Here is a 20,015-nt window from a genome sequence, read left to right as displayed (position 1 = left end):
ACGAGCACATGTCTACGCCTCAACTCCACGTTTCATATAAAATCTACAATTTACTGTTCGCGAATAGTTGAGGAAAGTAGTTGCTTTTAATGAAACAGGATATTGGAAATGAGTTATTAAAATATTAATCACATCATAACATAATTTCTACCTGTGAAAAAGGGGATGATGAGATACCTAAATGAAACAGGTTTGTTATAAAAGCCGTTTTATGTCCGTTTTTCACCGTTACATACCTTAACACCCTGAAGGACTTGACACACCATGTTCACGATCAAAACTTTAATGATCTCAACTGAATATCGTTGCCTGACAACCTCCCACCATAGTTAGATGAAACAAAATGATAGATAAACTTTCCAAGATCTTGCCTCTCGCAAAATGTTTTTGTTTGATTTTTGAATTTCGCGCAAGGCTACACGAGGGCTATCTGCGCTAGAAGTCCCTAATTTAGCAGTGTAAGGTCTGAGGGAAGGCAGACAGTCATCATCACCCACCGCCAACTCTTGGGCTACTCTTTTACCGAGAAATAGTGGGATTGATCTAAACAATATAACGCTCTCACTGCTAAAACAGCGGGAATGTTTGTTATAACGAGTATTCGAACCCTCTACCCTCAGATTACAATTCAAACGCCTTAACCACCTGGCCAAGTACTCGGTGAAGAAAAGGTCGAAAAAGGCTATTTTCTCATGTTATTTTACTTCTTATTTTTAAATTGTTATTCAGAGCTTTATGAAAAAAAATCTGGTTGAATTACTAATAAAATATTAACCTGTTCAAATAAATTATTGCAATCACCCTTAATCAGTTTATACATACTCTTATTACACCTTCTACAAATTTTGGGATACATTCACTTCACCTGTTCCCTCTTGATTTGTATATTTTTATTTCTGCCTTAATTATTGGCATATTTATATATCTTTTATCTGTAAAATAATTTTACTATTACATAAAAATGACGTAAATCTACTTCGGGTATGGAAGCTTCACTTAACATAACGTTTTGTAATATTTTTAATCTGTATTTAAAAGTTACTTCATAATATATTCCGTCCATATAATGTTAATTTAAAATAGTAAGCACTCGTAGCTAGCCAATAGAAATAAAACTTGAAAATTGTAGATTCTACTGTATATTGTGATTGCATTTTCTACTGAATTAATCATTTCTTTTTTATGAGGATATTCGAAACTTGTAATTAAAAAGTTTTTACATCTGCATTTAATAGTCAGGTTCTTTCAAAATTTGGGGCTTCTAAAGCTGTAACTAATTTGAACATTTTATTTTTATTAAGTGAGTAAACAATATAAAATATGTGGTACATAAATATTATTTCATTTTCATTAATCTCTTGGATTATTATTGTCCAACAATTTTTTCTCTTACATCTTTATTTGTTAATTTGAATAACTCATAGTCAGTCTTACTTTTAATTATTTTGTCCCTCGCTGTATGTCTATGTAGACTTATAACTCTAAAACCAGGGGTTCGTTTCTCCTCGGTGGACACAGCAGCTAACCCGATGTGACTTTGCTATAAGAAAACACAAGAAACCGACTCTTGTTTATTCGTCCTTATTCAAGGTTACTGATGATGAGCAATGTCATTGAGTGGCAAATTGTAAACTGAATGATTGGTTAAGCTTAATATTTATTCTTAGTATTTTAAACAGTTTGTATAGTGAATAATTAAAAATATTAGATCAGTAACATAAATATATACTTTAACTTTTGTATAAGTTTTGTTTTACCTGTGGTTTGTAAGAGACAACGGAAAATACCTTATATTAATTAATTGTTTCTTTGTAATTAAGCACAATGCTACAGAATAGGTTATCTGTGCTCTGTTCGCCACGGGTATCGAACGAAACCTGGTTTTTAGCGTTGTAAGTCCGCAGACATACAATACATAAAATAAGTTGTTGATTCATGTTTTTTTAGGCATTTTATGAAAAATGTTTTACAATTATCGGATAGATGGCGATAATTGATTGAAATTCGTAACAAGTAGAAGATTGTAACTGTTCTTTATTCGTGACACATACGTAAGAACATTATTTTTATATAATTATTTTCCTCAGTTTTTCTTTACTACATTTTTACGGTATATGCTTTATCCGCGTTAAAGCTTATAGAAAAATAACAATTTCACTCAATATCATAAAAAACTTTTGAAGTTTGTTAACTGAAGAGAGATGGTCGATTGGAGTCAGTTGGTCAAAATAACGTAAGTTGTCAATCATGCCTTGGTAACAAGTGTGCCCAGCTGTTACACTTCAAGTAACTCGGACATCTTAAGATGTTGGCAATGTTCCAGAAAGTTTTATGTGATCAGGAGCTAATGGAGTGATGTAGAGAGGACGGTGAGAGAAGGCTAAATGTCAAGTTGTTTGTAGCTCAAAATTATACAGGATACTTGGTCGACACCTACAAACTGAAAATAATTCATGAGAAAGAAAAACAACAACAAAAAACAGTATCTTCTGTCGTTGGAGCGCTTTAACAGAAAATGGCAACAAATTGATTATTTGATTGGTTTTAGCGCCTTTTTTCAAATTTAAAAAATGTCACTTTACACTACATCAATAAAAATAAAAGATCGAAAGGAAACACCTTTAGAAATCTTCTAGAAATGACTGACCAACTGTGATGTTCACAACTTACTGTTGAATATAAAGTGAAGGCAAGTGGAAGTCACTATTTTCTTTACCGTAATTGGCAGTCTATATTGACTGTGACAAGGAAAGATACTGTAAATTTTCAACCTAATCACACACTGCTTTCCCCACATTGTCACTTACATTCTCAACATGTGACCTGGATCATAAGCGAGTTTTTTATTAATTCGGTACCAGTGAAGTACAAAACTGTTCCTGGAGAGAAAAGAATATACCGGGGGAGCCAAATATACCAAAAAAGTTAGAATATCATAAGTAATAAGACTTTGTAATAACGATATATCTATAACAGTCCATTATGTCAAATATATCATACATTAGAAGAAAGATATATCGCTGGTGAGTATATTATTTAATAGGTCGTTACGTAAAGATTAAGGAGAATATGCTTCGAATGTGATATTATTTGTATTCTGTTAGGAGAACGTCATGCTAAATGTATTCTATTAGTAGAATGGCCAGAAGTCTATATATGTGATGACATCTTGTTTGTTAGAGAAAAATGTTACTCACCGAAAAAGATCCATTTTTTAGCCGTTTCTGAAGGTCCATATATGTGCATGAGGGATCTTGACGTCATGTTGTTTCTGTAATATTATAATAATACAGTAAAACCTGTCAAAGGCGGAATCGCACGGGACGGAGTAAAATTTTCGGCGTAGACATAGTAAACATGCATTTCCTTAATTATATATAATTTTTGAGCGGAACGTTATACTTGCTTGACTCAAGGGAAGTTGGACGTTTCTAAATAAAATTATTATACTGTTTATGCTATATTTATCAGAATAAGAACAAAAATAGACATTTAACATATACATAAGTACACAAAATCTTAATCAAATTTATTTGAAGTGTCCAATTTCAACTGTTTCATTTTTTTAATAGGTTTTCTCATGCGGTTAAAAGAGAACAACAATTCTATTGCCTTTTCATAAAGTTCATTTTCTCCTTTCATTTTTGCATACAATTTGATAGCGTTAATTTAACTTAACACTTCCGATAAAGTAGGAATTTCTATTTCCTCACTACCTTTTCCATATTGTTCATCTTCTGAATCTCTCACACTGTTACCATCTTGCGATTCTATAAAAAATTTTATATCAATTTCATCAGTTTCTGTTAAAACATTCTTGTCAACGTTCAAAAAACTCTGCGTTCGCATAATCGTCTACATCAATCTTCTCAATCAGAGTTTGGATTTCACTAGAATCGTCATAACAAACAACTTTTTCCACAATCTCCACTATTATCAAGAATAAATTCACAGTTTTGAAAGCACTTTATTACGCATTCATCTTTTACATATTTGATTGAATGACTTAAAAATGCAACTGCATCTAACACGTCAGTTTTCATGGTCAATTCAGATGCTCTCTTACAGTCGTCTATGTTTGCAATAATATGTTGAAGCATCAGTTTTCTGTATTTCAATTATATACACAGTATAATTCCATTATCTAGTAGCTGTAGAACTAATGTTGTACATGGAGGTAGAAAGACTAAACGAACATTTGAAAGTTGAACTTTTGGGTGACAAGTTGTATTATCTAGGAAAAGTAGAATATTCTTGTTTTCTTTTTCCATTCTTTTGTTTAATTTGTTCAAAAATTCCTCGAATATAACACTTGTCATCCACGTTTTTCATTCCACAGAAAGTTGATTCTTCCTTAAATTTTTAAAACAGCCGGGATTTTCACTCTTACCTATTACCTATGGTAAATTTTCCCAAAATTTTAAAAATAAGTGAAGATAGGAATTTATTTTTTCGTGATAATTATTTAAGGAGTAGAATTTTGTACTTGGAGACAAATGTATTTCTACAAATCATGAATCTAATGTAACTGCAATAATAATGACGGCAGAAAAACGAACAGAATATATTTAACCAATGCTTACTGTAACAAAATGCCCGAGAATTTATTAATATTTAAACAAATTATTATTTAAATAAGAAATTAATATTTAATCAAAAACATTTTTTTCCGCCTTACTCAGGTTCTAATCCAATTTGTTGATAAATGAGGTAGGCTAAAGATAGTTTTCCGACATATAGAGGGCCATTTATAAGAAAAATCTTAAGATAACATTGCGAAATTTTGATATTTCCGGCTTGTACAGGTTTCCGCCCGATGCAATTTCCAGCTTAGACAGGTTTTACTATTTTTTAGACCAGCATGGCTTGGTGTTCAAGGCATCTAACTCGTAATCCGAGGGTAGCGGGTTCGAGTCCCTGTCACACCAAACACGCTCGCTCTTTCAGTCGTGAGGGTGTTATAATATGACGATCATTCACACTATTCGTTGGTAAAAGAGTACCCCAAGAGTTGGCGATGGGTGTTAATGACTAGCTGTCTTCCTTCTAGTCTTACACTGCTAAATAAGGGACGGCTAGCGCAGATAACCCTCGTATAGCTTTGCGCAAAATTCGAAACAAACAAAGAAACTTAATTAACTATAACACCAACTACTTTTTTACTGAGAATACAAAGAAAACAGAAAATGAAATAAGCCAAATTAGGATAATTTTTCATTTTAATACGTTTAATATTGATCTTGAAAAATGTTAACATATTTTCTTCTTGTCGATTTAAAGACCGTAAAGTAATCAATGATAAGAACACGAATTTAGCGCATTTCTGATGACATATTAATTTAATCTTTAACTTTAACTCCTCAGTGATATGAAATAACAAAGATTATCTTCAAATTGTGTAAGAAACGTTTCAACTCGTAAACTAAACCATAATCACAAATGATAACTAATTTTTAATTAGCATTACGCTCCACTAACATAATCACTTCACTGCCACAGAATATGATGAAATGAAGTCAATAGTATTAAATTCTATGGCCCCGATATGGCCTGGTGGGTTAAGGCGTTCGACTCGTAATCTGAGGGTCGCGGGTTCGAATCCACACCACACCAAATATCCTCGCACTTTCATCCGTGGGGGCGTTATAATGTGACGGTCAATCTCATTATTCTTTAGTAAAAGAGTAGCCCAAGAATTGGCAGTGGGTGGTGGTGACTAGTTGCCTTCTCTCTATTCTTAACTGGGGACGGTTAGCGCAGATAGCCCTTATGTATCTTTACGCGAAATTCAAAAGAAACCAAACTGTAATAGCACTCTATGCGGAGTTGTGAACGTTATTGTAAACACCGTCTTTTGTGAATTTGTTAAGTTTTGTTTTAAATGAAAGAAGTATATCAAATTCGACAGATATTTACAAAATCTTGTGTTAAGTTTCTTTCAGCTTATTCGTCGCTATAGCTTTTTTATTTCCAGGCGGTTGAAGATATTCTGTACGTTTTTGATTAAAACTCTTACTCTATCAGACACGATGCGTGTTTACATTATAATAGACACAGTTCTCAAAATGGACGGCGTGACCACTAAATAGACCCAAGAATAAAGCATTTTGAAATTGTAGAACACCTGGTTATTTCTCATCGTACAGTGCTAATGTATACCTATTCATATAGTACCCTATCTAGTACTCTCTCACATACAAACATGAGAATGCATTACAATACATGTGTATTTGTGACAGGTGCAAATTGATGACATTTATTAGACTTTCTACCGTTAAAGGAAATCCAAACTGTCAACCGACGATGTTCTCAATTAAGTTTCTTCTCAATTTCACGATTTTTTTCTTTTTCTTTAATACTCAGGTGCATTGAATTAATTTGTATGTGCAAAAATTATATATATAACGAACAGTTATTAACTGGAAGCATTACTGAAAAAAGGCTGCACAGGGATGTCTCTTTAACAGCCAGAACAATGAGATGGTGAAAAATATGAGTGCTTTTCAAAGAACTTAGTACAATCAGCAGCATTGACTGTCTTCTATTAACAAACTATGAGTGAAACTCTGCGAAAGTGTACCCGCTTACTATTTCTTCTTCCTAACTGCAATGTATTAAGAAGATAAATACGACTGTAAATTGCAATCATTTCTGTAGTTCTTCACCTTTGAAATTAAGTACTTCATGAGTTAGACTTCGATTTACGTGGCCCGCCATGGCCAGGTGGTTAACGGGTTCTATTCGTAATCTGAGGGTCGCGGGTTCGAGTTCCCATCACATCAAACATGCTCACTCTTTCAACCGTGGGGGCATTATAATGTTACAGTCAATCTCACTGTTCGTTGGTAAAAGAGCAGCCCGGTGGGTGATGATTACTAGCTGACTTCCTTCTAGTCTTACACTACAAAATTAGGGACGGTTAGTGCCCTCGTGTAGCTTCAATCGATTTACGTATTGAAGTAATATAGTATGTGGAGACCAGCCAATCAGTTATTTTCGTTTGTCATATTTTAAGACAGAGCTCCCTATTCTACTTAAAGTATGTTTGTTTGTTTTGAATTTCGCGCAAAGCTACCCAAAGGCTATCTGTGCTAGCCGTCCCTAATTTTGCAGTGTAAGACTAAAGGGAAGGCAGCTAGTCATCACCACCCACCGCCAACTCTTGTGCTACTCTTTTACCAACGAATAGTGTGATTGACCATCACGGCTGAAAGGGCGAGCATGTTTGGCGCGACGGGGATGCGAACCCCGGATTACGAGTCGCACGCCTTAACTCACCTGGCCATGCCGGGCCTATCTACACGTATGAATTCGATAGAATATTAAACAGTTCAATGCTTTATTATACGTATAGATGAAACAAGAAATTATTTTACTCTATGGTATTTCACGAAGAAAGATCATTTATTAATTTATGAACCTAATATTTTTGAGATCTGTAATTAGTTATTTTTTCTTTTGATTTGTTTTTCATTTAATGTGGGAATTTCACATAAAAGTTACATAACATGTTAACAGAATCGCAGTAACAAAAATATAAATAGCAATTTTATCAAATTAATTACGTATTGTTCCTATTTGTTCATATCAAAACGACAATACAGTAAATTTTTATCAGTATTAGCAGCTGTTTTCTTCCGTAACTAGAGATGTACAGTTCCGGCTACTTGAAAACTCGAGGAAGAAATAATTAACAAACAAACTCGGTAAATATTAAAACATATATGAGATTAATATAAAATGGTAGAAAATATATATTTTGTTGGATAATTTATTATAAAGTAGTTTTTTTGTGTTTAACACAAAACTGCACGATGGATTATTAGCTATGCATACTACAGATATCAAAACCCGACTTTTAATGTTACTGGTCGTCAAACTTACCGCTAAACCAATGGAATAGGAGTATTATTGATTAAAAGTATATTGCTTAGTAACATAACTCATTGAGTTTCATTTATTTATGCTATTTTTAACAGTTTTTATTGAGTTATTGGAGTACATAAACTGATGCCACGGGAAATACACAGGTGCGTGTTTTATGAATCTCTTCTTAGTACAAAAAAAAAAAATTATATGAAAATGGAAATGCGCTTGTCGCCCTTATTCTAACATTTTTATTTATAAAATAGTACTGAAGTAATTTTCATATCTACTTTTGTGGTTTCGAAAAGTGTATCACAAATTCGTGTAGTATGTACGAATAGAACTAATTGACAATTCTTATTACAGATGTTTACGTTTACTTCTACATATAACAATCTGAAGCCCACAAGAAGGTTTTGTTTGTCGTTAACCGAAAAGTCACACAATGGGTTAACTGTGTTGTGCCAACCACGGGTATCAAAATCCCGTTTTCAACGTTTTAAACCTTCAAGTTTATCTCTGAATCACTGGGGGAGGCACCGTAGGACTGTACTAATATAAAGCAGGATATTAACAATTATCTGTTATGTATGTTTCGAGGCACTGCCCATTATTATATGGTCATTAATATACTGTACGTGTATGTTTCTTATTTACCTGTACTTACATGTTGATAACTTTCAATTTTTATATGCTCATTAAAAATCTAGATGATTTACATGACGTAAGAATTGGCGCTTCTGTCTAAAACTTAAGAAATCCGACAGAAGAACGAATTATTTTTATGAGCTTTATGATGAAAAGGGAGCCGTCACTAGAACTTCATACCATGCATAACAGAAAGACATGTTAAACAAATCTATCGATTCATGTACAATAAAAGCTATTTGCTTCAAACACAGCTATATGATCTGTATAATAATAAATTTATGTTTTTCTTATAGCAAAGCCACATCGGGCTATCTGCTGTGACTAGCGAAGGGAATCGAACTCCTGAGTTTAGCGTTGTAAATCCGAAAAATTACCGCTGTCCCAGCGGAGAACATAATAATAAATATATGGCTAGCTTTCATAACAGTTTTTTTCAACTAAAATGTTAATCCGTATGAAATGAAGAAACAAACTTTTATTAAAACTCGATAATCCATATAAGCTGAAATTTTGATTTATATAGCGGGTAACAGCTAAATCAGAAAGAAAAAAAAGTGATACATAAAATGGGAAGTCGCCTGACTTTACCTAAACATCTATGATTTATATGGCTGAATAATAACTTTTTCCCAAACCGGACGACATATACTGCAGAAAGACTGAAACATGATTGGTTATTTGACAGAAAACATCTAACTTTACTTAATAAGAATTGTTGATTTATATTACACCAAATGGCAAACTCTGATTAAATTAAAGGGTTTATATGACAGAAGAGTAAGGATCTATGATTGAAATTTGATAATCGATCATAGAAAACTGCTGGGTTTTATTACGTTTCACTAAAACTCGGGTTTCATTTGAAGAAAGAAAGGTTAGCTTGAAATGAAAATTGTAAAATTGATCATAACGTATGGACGCTATATATGTATACCTGATACACATACATGCATGTAAATATATATGATATACATACAAATGAGTTTATCACTTATTAATAAATTAACTATTAAACAAGCCAGCATAAAATATTTTATTAAAACCTAGATATAAGAATGTAATTTAATAACGGTGTTAAATCTTACAGGTCCGGCATAGACAGGTGGTTAGGTATCTCGATTCGCAATTTGCAGGTTCGAATCCCTGTCGCATCAAACATGCTCGCCCTTTCAGCTGTGGGGGCGTTATAATGTGACGATCAATCCTACTATTCCTTGGTAAGAGATTAGCCCAAGAGTTGGTGATGAGTAGTGACGACTAACTGCCTTCCCTCTAGGCTTACACTGCTAAATTAGGGACGACTAGCGCAGATAGTCCTCGTATAGCTTTGCGCGAAGTTCCAAACAAACAGTTGAATCTTACTATACTAGTAAATTTGATCCTTATTTAACAGAAAATACTAAATACATCATAAACACTTGTTCGTTGGAATAGAACGGCTTGAGAATAAACCCAGGCTTAGTTTAAATTATTAAACTGTGGCATCCAAGATTAATGAACAAACAAACAGGTAAGTTACATAACAGAAATATATTTAACTAAATCTTAATGATGTTGAATCGTGAACTAAAATGATGTTATCTGCAGCTTAAGCAAACTTCTTGGTTCTGAACTAGACCAACCATTGTCTTCTATAGAACTGAAGGGTTTGTTTTGTCTTGTAATATCACCTCAGCCATCGAATGTTGACAGGGTTTGTGTTTTCATCCTTGTATGTGTTTGTACGTTTGTCAGCAAGAATTCGCAAAAATAGCCGAATAGATTTGGAGGAAAATTGGTATAGATTTGGACTATTACCAAACTTAGAAGTGCTCAGTCTTCGAAAGGTCAATATCACGAAAACATTACGGAAATAAAACAATTCATATTTGTTGACATGGGGAGCGATTTTCACACTATGTTTGCTCTATAACAGCAAAAAATGTTCGGATTTTTTTGAAACTTGGTGGACTTGTGTAGAATATTATTCCTTATCATTCTTCCAAAAACGGCCCGTTTCAGTTGATAATGACGGACACATATTCTTATAATTTGACAGCCGAATATGATCAACGTTGTATGACTAAAATATGTTCTCTAATCAGCGTCTCCCTATTTCTATACATGTAAAAATTAAACTAGTTTTCCAGTATTAGCTCTTTCTTCATGCAGTTGATGTATCATTATCACTAGTCTCCCTAAGCCTTTACACGTATCTAAATAATGCAACATTCATCCAGAATTTTGTAGAATCTGGTAAGATGGCCTGTATCGGAATATTGAATACAGAGACATGCCCTTACAGATAGGTCGCTGTGAAATCTCACTGGTATTTACATGCTAATGTGAACAGTACTGTTTACAGCTTTGTAAGACAGACGTGTCCTAGAAGTATTTGAAATTAATAAGTCAATTGAAAGATACTCAATATATCGTGATTCTATGTTTGAGAAATTTACATGACTTACATTGATTGTAAAGCCTTGTTTGTTTAGAAAGGGTCATGAAAGAGTATAAGAACGTTTCGTTGATGGTACTGTAGTAATGTTTGGCACCAGTCAGCTCTCACTTCAGAAACACAGGAATCTGAGTAAAAAAGAAATTTGTAATTTATTTGTTCATAAATACAAGGCAGTATCATCACTTTACCCAAGACACACTTCAATAATTAAAATGTGCACTAACTGATATTATTTAGCTTGAAGTGTTTGTGGGTGTATCTTTTTTAATCAATAGGGACAGCAGTGTTGAAATTGTTGAGATTTGATTATGAAGTACTTGTAGTAAGAACTAAAACTAAGAAAGCCATGAATTTTTGCGCTACAAAGATCTTTGATGCACCTGTATGGCTCTCATAAGATGTCCAAGCATTTTTAATCTATTATACTGATGCAAGGAAATTGAGTCTATAGAAATCTACCTAAAATCATAACATTTTTTCTTGCTATGATTACTGGACGTAACCAGCCTTCAGTCAGTCATTGTGCTGTACAAAATTTAGTGTTAGTCAATTAGTACATACAGATTCATCAAAGGCTGTTGTAGATATGGTTGTGGTCAATAATCACTAAGCAAAAATTCATGGTTTTCTTAGCTACATTTCTTACTACGAGTACCTGATAATCCACTTCTCAAACATTTCAACACTGCTTAGTGTATGCAGTAGCTATTTTTCTGGACTTGATTTCTTTGTGATGATAGGTTAGTGTGGTTTAGCCCAGATGTCTGCTGGACCTGACTGATAAGATCAGAAGTCTGCAATAAAATTTCTATGAGAAAAGTTAAGTTTTGAGAAAGTTTGAGGAAACTGTACAGGTGTGATGAAGTCAAAAAGATGCACTGCTCTAGGTTGCATTGATTTTGTATGTTTGTAGTCTTACTTTAGAATTTAGAGGTACGGTTCAGTGCTATATTCGCTATTTGTGTATATGAGCATATTTGTGTGATAAATTGAAGTTGCACAGAAAACAGAAGACTATTGCATCGAAAATGATCGCACGCAAGCGCTTTATAAATTTTCACGGACACTTTTTGAGCATGGTGTATTTGTCACACCTTCTTTCCGCTATATCCATGCTGACTATTGTTTCTTGTTATGAGTAGAAGAGTAACAAAATGGTCTTTATACTGACCTGTAGCACGCCTGTTCCATAAATCATGCTATTAGTTATCCTCTACATAAAATCCATTTCAAAGAGTTCCATACCCGAACCAAGATCAGAGTAATTATGTTACATTGAGTCCCAGTTCTCACTTAAAGCTGATATACATTAGCAAGATAGAAGCTTATGTCGGGTTATGTCAAATAATACTCATCTAAATATACATGTACACAACGGCGTTTATTAGAGTTCTGGCAATCCTAGTCTGACGAGAATCTTTTTTTAACATTCATACACATATAATAACATTTACATGTCCAGTTTAACTTTTTGATGTTTAGCCTCTTACTCTATAGGTCAAGGCAGTCAAGCTCATAGTTATGTTCTGTCGTTGACCATGCTTGACACAAGAACTAATAGTTTAATGTATAATAAGTTGCAGTGGTTATCATCTGTTTTTTGCTGATAATTCAGCTGATCGATAATCTGACCTACATATATGTATATATAAGAATATAAGAACGTGTAGATAAACAAAATACAATCCAACATTCATCAGTATGGTTCTCAACCAGAAAGTCAAGTCTTGTCTGCTTGTACTCAACGAGCTGTTAGGAAAATTATAATAACCGAATTCACCCCTTCCGTTATATACTTACATGAATTTCAATCGAGCCTGCATTACTTATGGTCAAATTGCTTAGATTTTCGTTCCCTCCAATTGTTATCATTGATTACAAGTTCTGGAATGATATGCACTTCGACTCGCTTTTAATGCCAAATAACCTAGTTGTACAAAATAATTAAATGAACGATCACATTCCCACCAGGGTTCGAAATTTTCTATTAAAAGCCGGACATGTCTGTTAAAAAATCAAGTTTGACCGGTACTTTCCCATCTATCACCGGACATCATGACCAGTGGTCATATTCCTAACATATCGGACACAAGTACATCGTTCCCTCAAAAATAAGTAAGGCAAAAGCTGTGTATGCACAGCCCAAAGATTTTGCTTAAAAGTATATTCTATAACGAGCGGAATATAACTTGCAAAATTTAAGATTTACTTTAAGACAAAAAAAAGCAAATTTTAAAAACGGTGGTGAACGCTCACAAAATGCGCTTTTTAGGTCGTTTTATCCGTGAAGTCCCAAATAGTCGCGTGACTGCCAAACATTCACGACGATCTGACCATGACGTCTGATAGTAAAAAAACGGGAAAGTCTCACGATCTATTTCAGTTTGGCTTCACGAGCAAGACTAATGAATCAGAAGGAAATACAATGGAACCCCAAGTGAAAAAACCCAAGCTTGTTGACCCAAGCCCAAGTGTTAAAGCAAAAACTGTTACTGCTAGTACTGGCGCTAAGCCTACTCTTCGTTTCCAGGATGAATGAAATAGAGGCCGACCATGGCTACCTGATAACGCTACCTACTGATGTTTTGCTCAATTTGTCAAGAATTATGACCAAAGTAGTGGAAGGCAGAAGAACACCTTCATAACAGGATCTTCCAACCTGAGATCAAGTGCTGTTAAGGAGCATGAAAACAGTCACGCCCACAGCCTAAGTTGTGAAGCTAAGACAACAAAAGAAACATCTGATTTAACTCCCATGATAAAAGAATTGAGCAAGCTTAACCAGACTGAGAAAGATCGTTTGCTTGTGCTGTTCAGGACTGCCCTTTATATGACATTGAATGCCAAACCATTCAGCAATTTTCAAGAGCTTCTGTTGCTGCAGGAGCACAACTTTGGTATGAACTTAACAGAACATTATGCCAATGACAAACAAGCAATTATCTTTACAAAGTATATCGCAGAAACAATTAGAATTAATGTCAGATCTCGTCTGCACACCTCATTATTCTTTGGCATTATGACTGACGGCTCAACAGACACTGCCAACATTGAACAGAAGATAGTCTATGTAAGTTACTTGGACAGTGACTGTTACCCAGTAACCCACTTCTTGTGTCTGCAGTCAGTTAAGAAGGCTGATTCTGAACACTTGCTACAGGCACTTAGTTCAGGTAAAGGTTTCTTAATTACCTAAGATGAGAATTTTCTGGATTTATCCTGAATTCCTAATTAAGAAAAATTAAAATGGACAATATTTCATGTACATTTGTGTTTTAATTTAGGTTTACATAGTCATTCCATTATTAATATACATCAGTGAAAACTCAAGCATTTTTCAATTGATTTAAACCAAGAAGAACCATATATTTACCACTGACAGAACTGGAGCTTAATCTAGCAAAACTAATGTAATAGATAGTGGACAAATTGAATTTTACAAAGTACAAATTTACATTTTGTTTTTTTTTACAGAAAGTAACTAATATTGGGAACTAATTTTTTGTACTTGCAGCATTGTCCATATATGACAAGTTTCCCAACTGGCTTGAATCAATTGTATGCCTGACAGCTGATGGAACAGCTGTCAATTTTGGCACAAATAAAGGACTTGTCAACAGATTAAAGGCGCAAAAACCTTATTTGATAGGGATCCACTGTGTTAGTCACAGATTGGAACTTGCAGTTAAGAAGACCATCAAGGACATCCATTACCTTCATAGAATCCAAACCTTTTTAGAAAACCTATGGAAGTTTTATGACAATCCGCCACAGAACTGAGCTGGCCTCAGTAAGGGACAGGAACCTGGTGGGTGGCCTACAAAGAGCGCGCTCTGGAGTCAGTTTATCATAACTGGTCAGCTTTAGCGGAGCATATGTATCAAGTAAAGCTGCATGACAAAGGGGAACAACGTGGACAGAAGGCTGCAGGATAATGCAGTACTTTGACAAGCCTTAAATTCATCCTGTACATGGACATACCCTTGGCAGTTCTGCCTGTTTTGACATCTCTTAGTCGCAAAATGCAAGACAATTCTGCTACTGTGAACATTGTTTCTGACAAACTCGCTGTTTGCAAAGAGAAGCTGGGCAATCTGAATCATGTTGAGAGATCCCAAGATTGTTAAAGAGCTCACAACATGTGAACAAACTGGCAAGTGGTTACTTAGAGGAAAGGTGATTGCTATTAGTGGTCAGACAAGGGCCAGAGGCTCAAAAAGTGCCACAAAAGAAACAGTTGCTCAATCCATGGCTGAAGAAACTACCATCTTCATGGGTAAAATTGTCACATATCTGAATGAGAGATTTGAAGAATTTGATAAGGATTTTATTGGTGCCTTTCAAATTTTTGAACCAAGCAACTGGCATAAAAGCAAGGAAGCATTGTCATCTTATGGCCATAATGAACTCCAGACACTATTGGACCACTTTGGTGCTTTGCTAGAAGCTAAGGGTTTCAACATTGCAGCTGATATTTGCCAAGCTGACTTACACGAGACACTGCTCGAAGCCACAAGATTTGCCAAATCAGATGAGTCCCTGGCTAGTAGTGCAAGTAGATTGTGAGCCCACATGTTAAGTCAGATTCCTGTTGAGAACGGTAAACCTTTCCCTGGATCAACAGTGTTGGCCTTGGTATGCCTCATGCAGGTGATTTTCGTGTCATTTGCTGAACCAGAACATGGATTTTTCCAGATGGCAGTTATTAAGGATGACTGGTGGTCCAAACTAATAAATGATTCTCTTAATGACTTGATGACAATAAAATTAGCTAAGAATAAGACCTGTGATCTTGCAAGTACAGAATTACTGTGAAAGTCTGTAGAATCCTGGTGGAAGGACAGAAAAAAAAACAAACGATTTGTGAGTCCACATGGAACTCACGCACGTAAAAACAATAAAGATACTGATTTTACATTAGCTGATGTCTTAGTGCTAAATGACTAAATCTACCAGTTTGATTGATGTGTCAATTTTAATGGATACAAGGCTTGTTGCCACTTGCTTTGAAATGATGTTTCAGTGCATAAATAAAATGATTCTGTTTTATATAATAATTGTCTGTACTTGATTTCTTGTTTTCGGTAATGTCCGGTGACAATTTTGAGGTATCCTGCTAAAATTTCAAATGTCTGGCAAGTTTCACTGTCCAGCAGGACATGTGTCCTGTTGAAAATTTAGAATATTTCTATCCCTGCTAACTGATTTTATCTATCTCTGAGACATTTACGTATTTTATACATTTTCTCAGTCAAAATGCAATGTTTTCCAATCTTCTTCCGATACCTGTCAGACTGCCTTCTAAAACCTAACCTCCAATTAATAATTTATTGAATATCTTTGTCACCTGATGATCCTAAAGATAATAGCTCTTCCCTACCAAATCTATCGAGATTACTAATTAATTAATTTTCTGACCATTTCAGTCACTTACTTTTAGAATCGTTTCATTTCCCACTCTTTAACGATAACATGCTTTTGCCTTTAATAAACTTTCACATCATTCATTGTCATATCATTTTCTCCAGGTCTTCTTTCACGCAGATATGTAAAATATAAAATGCTTTTCAAATTACGTTACAATTACTGCAAATTTTAAGCCTTATTATCATACATTGTAGTCTTCTTAGGTGTATTGACTTCGATTTTCGAGGGGTAAGAAGTGATCGTTCTAACAAGTGTTTTGAGAGAAAATAGTTTCTGGAGTTAAAATGACTTTTGACCTGACTTAATTTAAGAAGTAACTTGGCTACAAGTTTCCAAGTAAAACACTTTACTCATTTGCATGCACAAAAGAACAACAAAATAATTCAGCTAGACGTCCAAAACCTAACGCAAAACAGTTGCATTTTTTTTGGAAATGTCAAAAGATATATTCCACATGAAAATATGGTCAAAACGTGTAAGATGAACTACCATATACCTATTTGAAAAGGTTCAAGTTTCCCAGAGTTCAGTTGTCACCTACCTTGTCTGTTTCCTTTCATTATTAAACGAAAGAAAACAGAGCTTTGGATATTTCTAAACCTTTGTAGAAACAATAAAATTAGAAACTATATTAGTAGAAGGCTAAACGAATTCATCAACGTCATCTCGTGTAAGAAAAATACCAAGGAGGAATGATCTTCTCAGCGTCTCCAGCTATGTATATATTACTTATAATCTCGTTCTGGTTATCATCCGTATATGATGGCCTTCCAGCTTTTCGGATCGAAATTAAATGAAAAAAATTGACCAGCTTAATGAGGTAAAAACACAAGCCATCCTATTTGGTCTCAAGCGTCATGAATATAATTTTGTTTGTAACTCCTTCCTGTTTAATGTTACCATGGAAGAAATTCCGGTTTTATTATTTTATAGGGTCAATTATTCGGGTGTTAATTTTAATAATCACCTTATTTGCAAGATCTAAACGACAATTTTTGACATTTGATGTTTTCAACTTTACTGGTAATTGAGAGGATCTTCTTGGGGTTTGAATAACCTACACTCAGTGGCCACTTTATTAGTTACACCTGCTCTTTAACGCAAATAGCCAAACAGCAAATCTTCTGGCTGTAACTAAATATATATAGCATGCAGACAAAGTTAACAGATTCAGTTGTTGTTCGACCAAATATTAGAATGAGGAACATACGTGATCTAAGAGACTTTGACCGTGGAATGATTATTGATGCCAGACGTGATGGTTTCAGTATCTTAGAACCTGCGGATATCCTGGGATTTTCACGCACTACAGTCTCTAGAATTTACAGAGAACAGTGCAAAAAACAAAAACAACCAGTGAGCAGCAGTAAAAACACCTTGTTAATGAGAGAGGTCAAAGGAGAATGGCCAGACTCGTTCAAGCTGACAGGAAGGCCACAAGTCCTAAAATATTCGCTCTTTACAACAGTTGTGTGCAGGAGAGCATCTCTGAACACATAACACGTCGAACCTTGAAGAAGAACCTTGGGCTACAGTAGCAGAAGAACAGGAAGATGAGCCTACAGTGGGCACAGGATCACCAAAACTGGACGACTGAAGATTGGAGAAATATCGCACGTCTGAGGGATCTTGATTTCTGCTGCGACATGGAGATGGTAGGGTCAGAATTTGGTGTAAACAGCATGAATCCATTGATCCTTATGGCAACGGTACAGGATGGTTGTGGTAACGAAATGGTGTGAGGAATGTTTTCTTGGCACACTTTAAGCCCATTAATACCAATTATATATCATCTGATAGCCACATCATACTTGTGCATTGTTGCTTACCATGTGCATCCCTTTACTGCCAAAGTCTACCAGTTGTCCAATGGCTACTTCCAGCAGAACAGTGCACCTTGTCACAAAGCACGCATCATCTCATTCTGGTTCCACGAACATGACATTGACTTCAGTGTACTCCAATGGTATGCACAATTCCCAGATCTCAATCTAATAGTGCACCTTTGACCTTTAGGAGGAGGTGAAATGGAAGGTTCGCATCATGAAGGTATGGCCAACAAACCTCCAGGAACTGCATGATGTTATCGAGTAAGCATGGACCAAAATTCCTAAGGACTGTTCCAGCATCTTGTTTAATATATGCCACAAAGAATTCAGGTTGTTCTGGGGGCAAAATGAGGTCCTACCCGGTACTAGACAGGTGTACCTAATAAAGTGCCTATTGAATGTACTGCTTTTATACAGTTATAACATTTTTCTCTGACCCTGCCTAGTATATTGGCATACAGTTTGGAATTCTGACATCTCATAATCAACTAAATGTTTTGGAGCACCATACATCAGACATTTCGATTAGCTTTTGACATCAAATTACCTATTCCCATCCACAATCTTTATACTCGTTTTCGTTTCCAGCATATTCTCCTGTACTTACACATTCTACGAACTGAATTGATCATGAGTGTTTTGCCGTCCTATTATCCTTCAGAATTTGCAATATGATAATACTCATTTCTCAAGAAAGATTATGCCCCCTATTGTGCACCTTATCAATTTATACTTTCGGATGTGACTCCCAGCCATAATTCTGCTACCATGGCAGACTTAACACTTCATAGTTATCATCCTTAGCTTGTTACTTTCACCTCTAGCCTCTGACAGTTACATTTTGAATTCTCTGTACATTAATCTACTGCACTTTTTTATTTATTTCTTCGCAAGCAACTTTTCTCATGATTTGTTTCCCTACTCAGCTATTGTATTTGAAATTCTTCAGCTGACTTTTAATAATCAAGGGGTATTTATCCAATATTTTGAGATACGTTAGGTACACAAGGTGTAAATGCACTTTGTTTATTCAAATATAAACAAAGTATTCGGTCAAAAATGATTTGGAAGTCATACTAACATAGGATTTCTTGATGTTTTGAAAGATCTTTGTGTAAATGTGATACGTGCTAGATTTGTTTATAAGCAAGATGAAATAATATTTTCACTAATTTAAAAAAACAAAAACATTGGGTATAAAACTCTCAGAATTAAAATACAATCCAATGAAAATATATTTTATGATGAACATCATATTTAAGTAGTCCATCATTGCTATTTATCAGTATCCAGAAATGGAGTTTGTAATCCTTCTGAATTTCAACAATAAACTTAATACCACATTGTTTACTGTTCAACTATTTTAAAACTTAGGAACTTGATCAGAATTTTTAGGTAGTAAAAGTACCGCCAACATTGTATAGATGTTTAAATTCTAATGGTCCAACTATTGCCTTTCACAGAAACACAAAAGCAGGTTGGCAAGAGTTGGAGCGATTGCCGAACCCCTAGCGACACCATCAACCTGAAACAAATAACTTCCCATTCAGAGTGAAGTACGATTCTTGACAACAAAGCGCGTTAACTTGAAAAAAACAACTTTAGGAATATTAATTCATTAAAGTTACTGTTGTAAAGTAGATAAATACATAGCTGTATCGTCTCTTCCAATAATATATTGATGTAGAGCGATTCGGTGTCAAAACTAACACAGTGGATTTTAAGTGTCAGTTGTTGAATTTCTTCACAAAACTCGAAACTATTTTAGGTATATTCGACTGTAGTGAATTCAATTAGAATGT

The 20,015-nt window shown here is 34.7% G+C and overlaps 1 long non-coding RNA gene across 1 annotated transcript in view; it reads right to left on the bottom strand.

Annotated features, from left to right (window-relative positions):
- Positions 1-2,034: 2,034 nt before the first annotated feature.
- The window catches only part of LOC143224231 (uncharacterized), a 46,696-nt gene continuing 28,715 nt past the window's right edge, over positions 2,035-20,015 (bottom strand). Inside the window, exons 2-4 of the long non-coding RNA XR_013013281.1 lie at positions 10,965-11,082; positions 3,198-3,271; positions 2,035-2,440 (exon numbers count right to left, since the gene is read on the bottom strand). This is a non-coding gene — a long non-coding RNA (uncharacterized LOC143224231). The remainder of the gene's footprint in view (positions 2,441-3,197; positions 3,272-10,964; positions 11,083-20,015) is intronic.

This window comes from Tachypleus tridentatus, chromosome 8 (genome assembly GCF_004210375.1).
Source record: "Tachypleus tridentatus isolate NWPU-2018 chromosome 8, ASM421037v1, whole genome shotgun sequence".
NCBI lineage: Eukaryota > Metazoa > Arthropoda > Merostomata > Xiphosura > Limulidae > Tachypleus > Tachypleus tridentatus.
The sequence above is the reverse complement of the archived record's forward strand: the minus strand, read 5'-3'. Positions and strand labels throughout refer to the sequence as shown.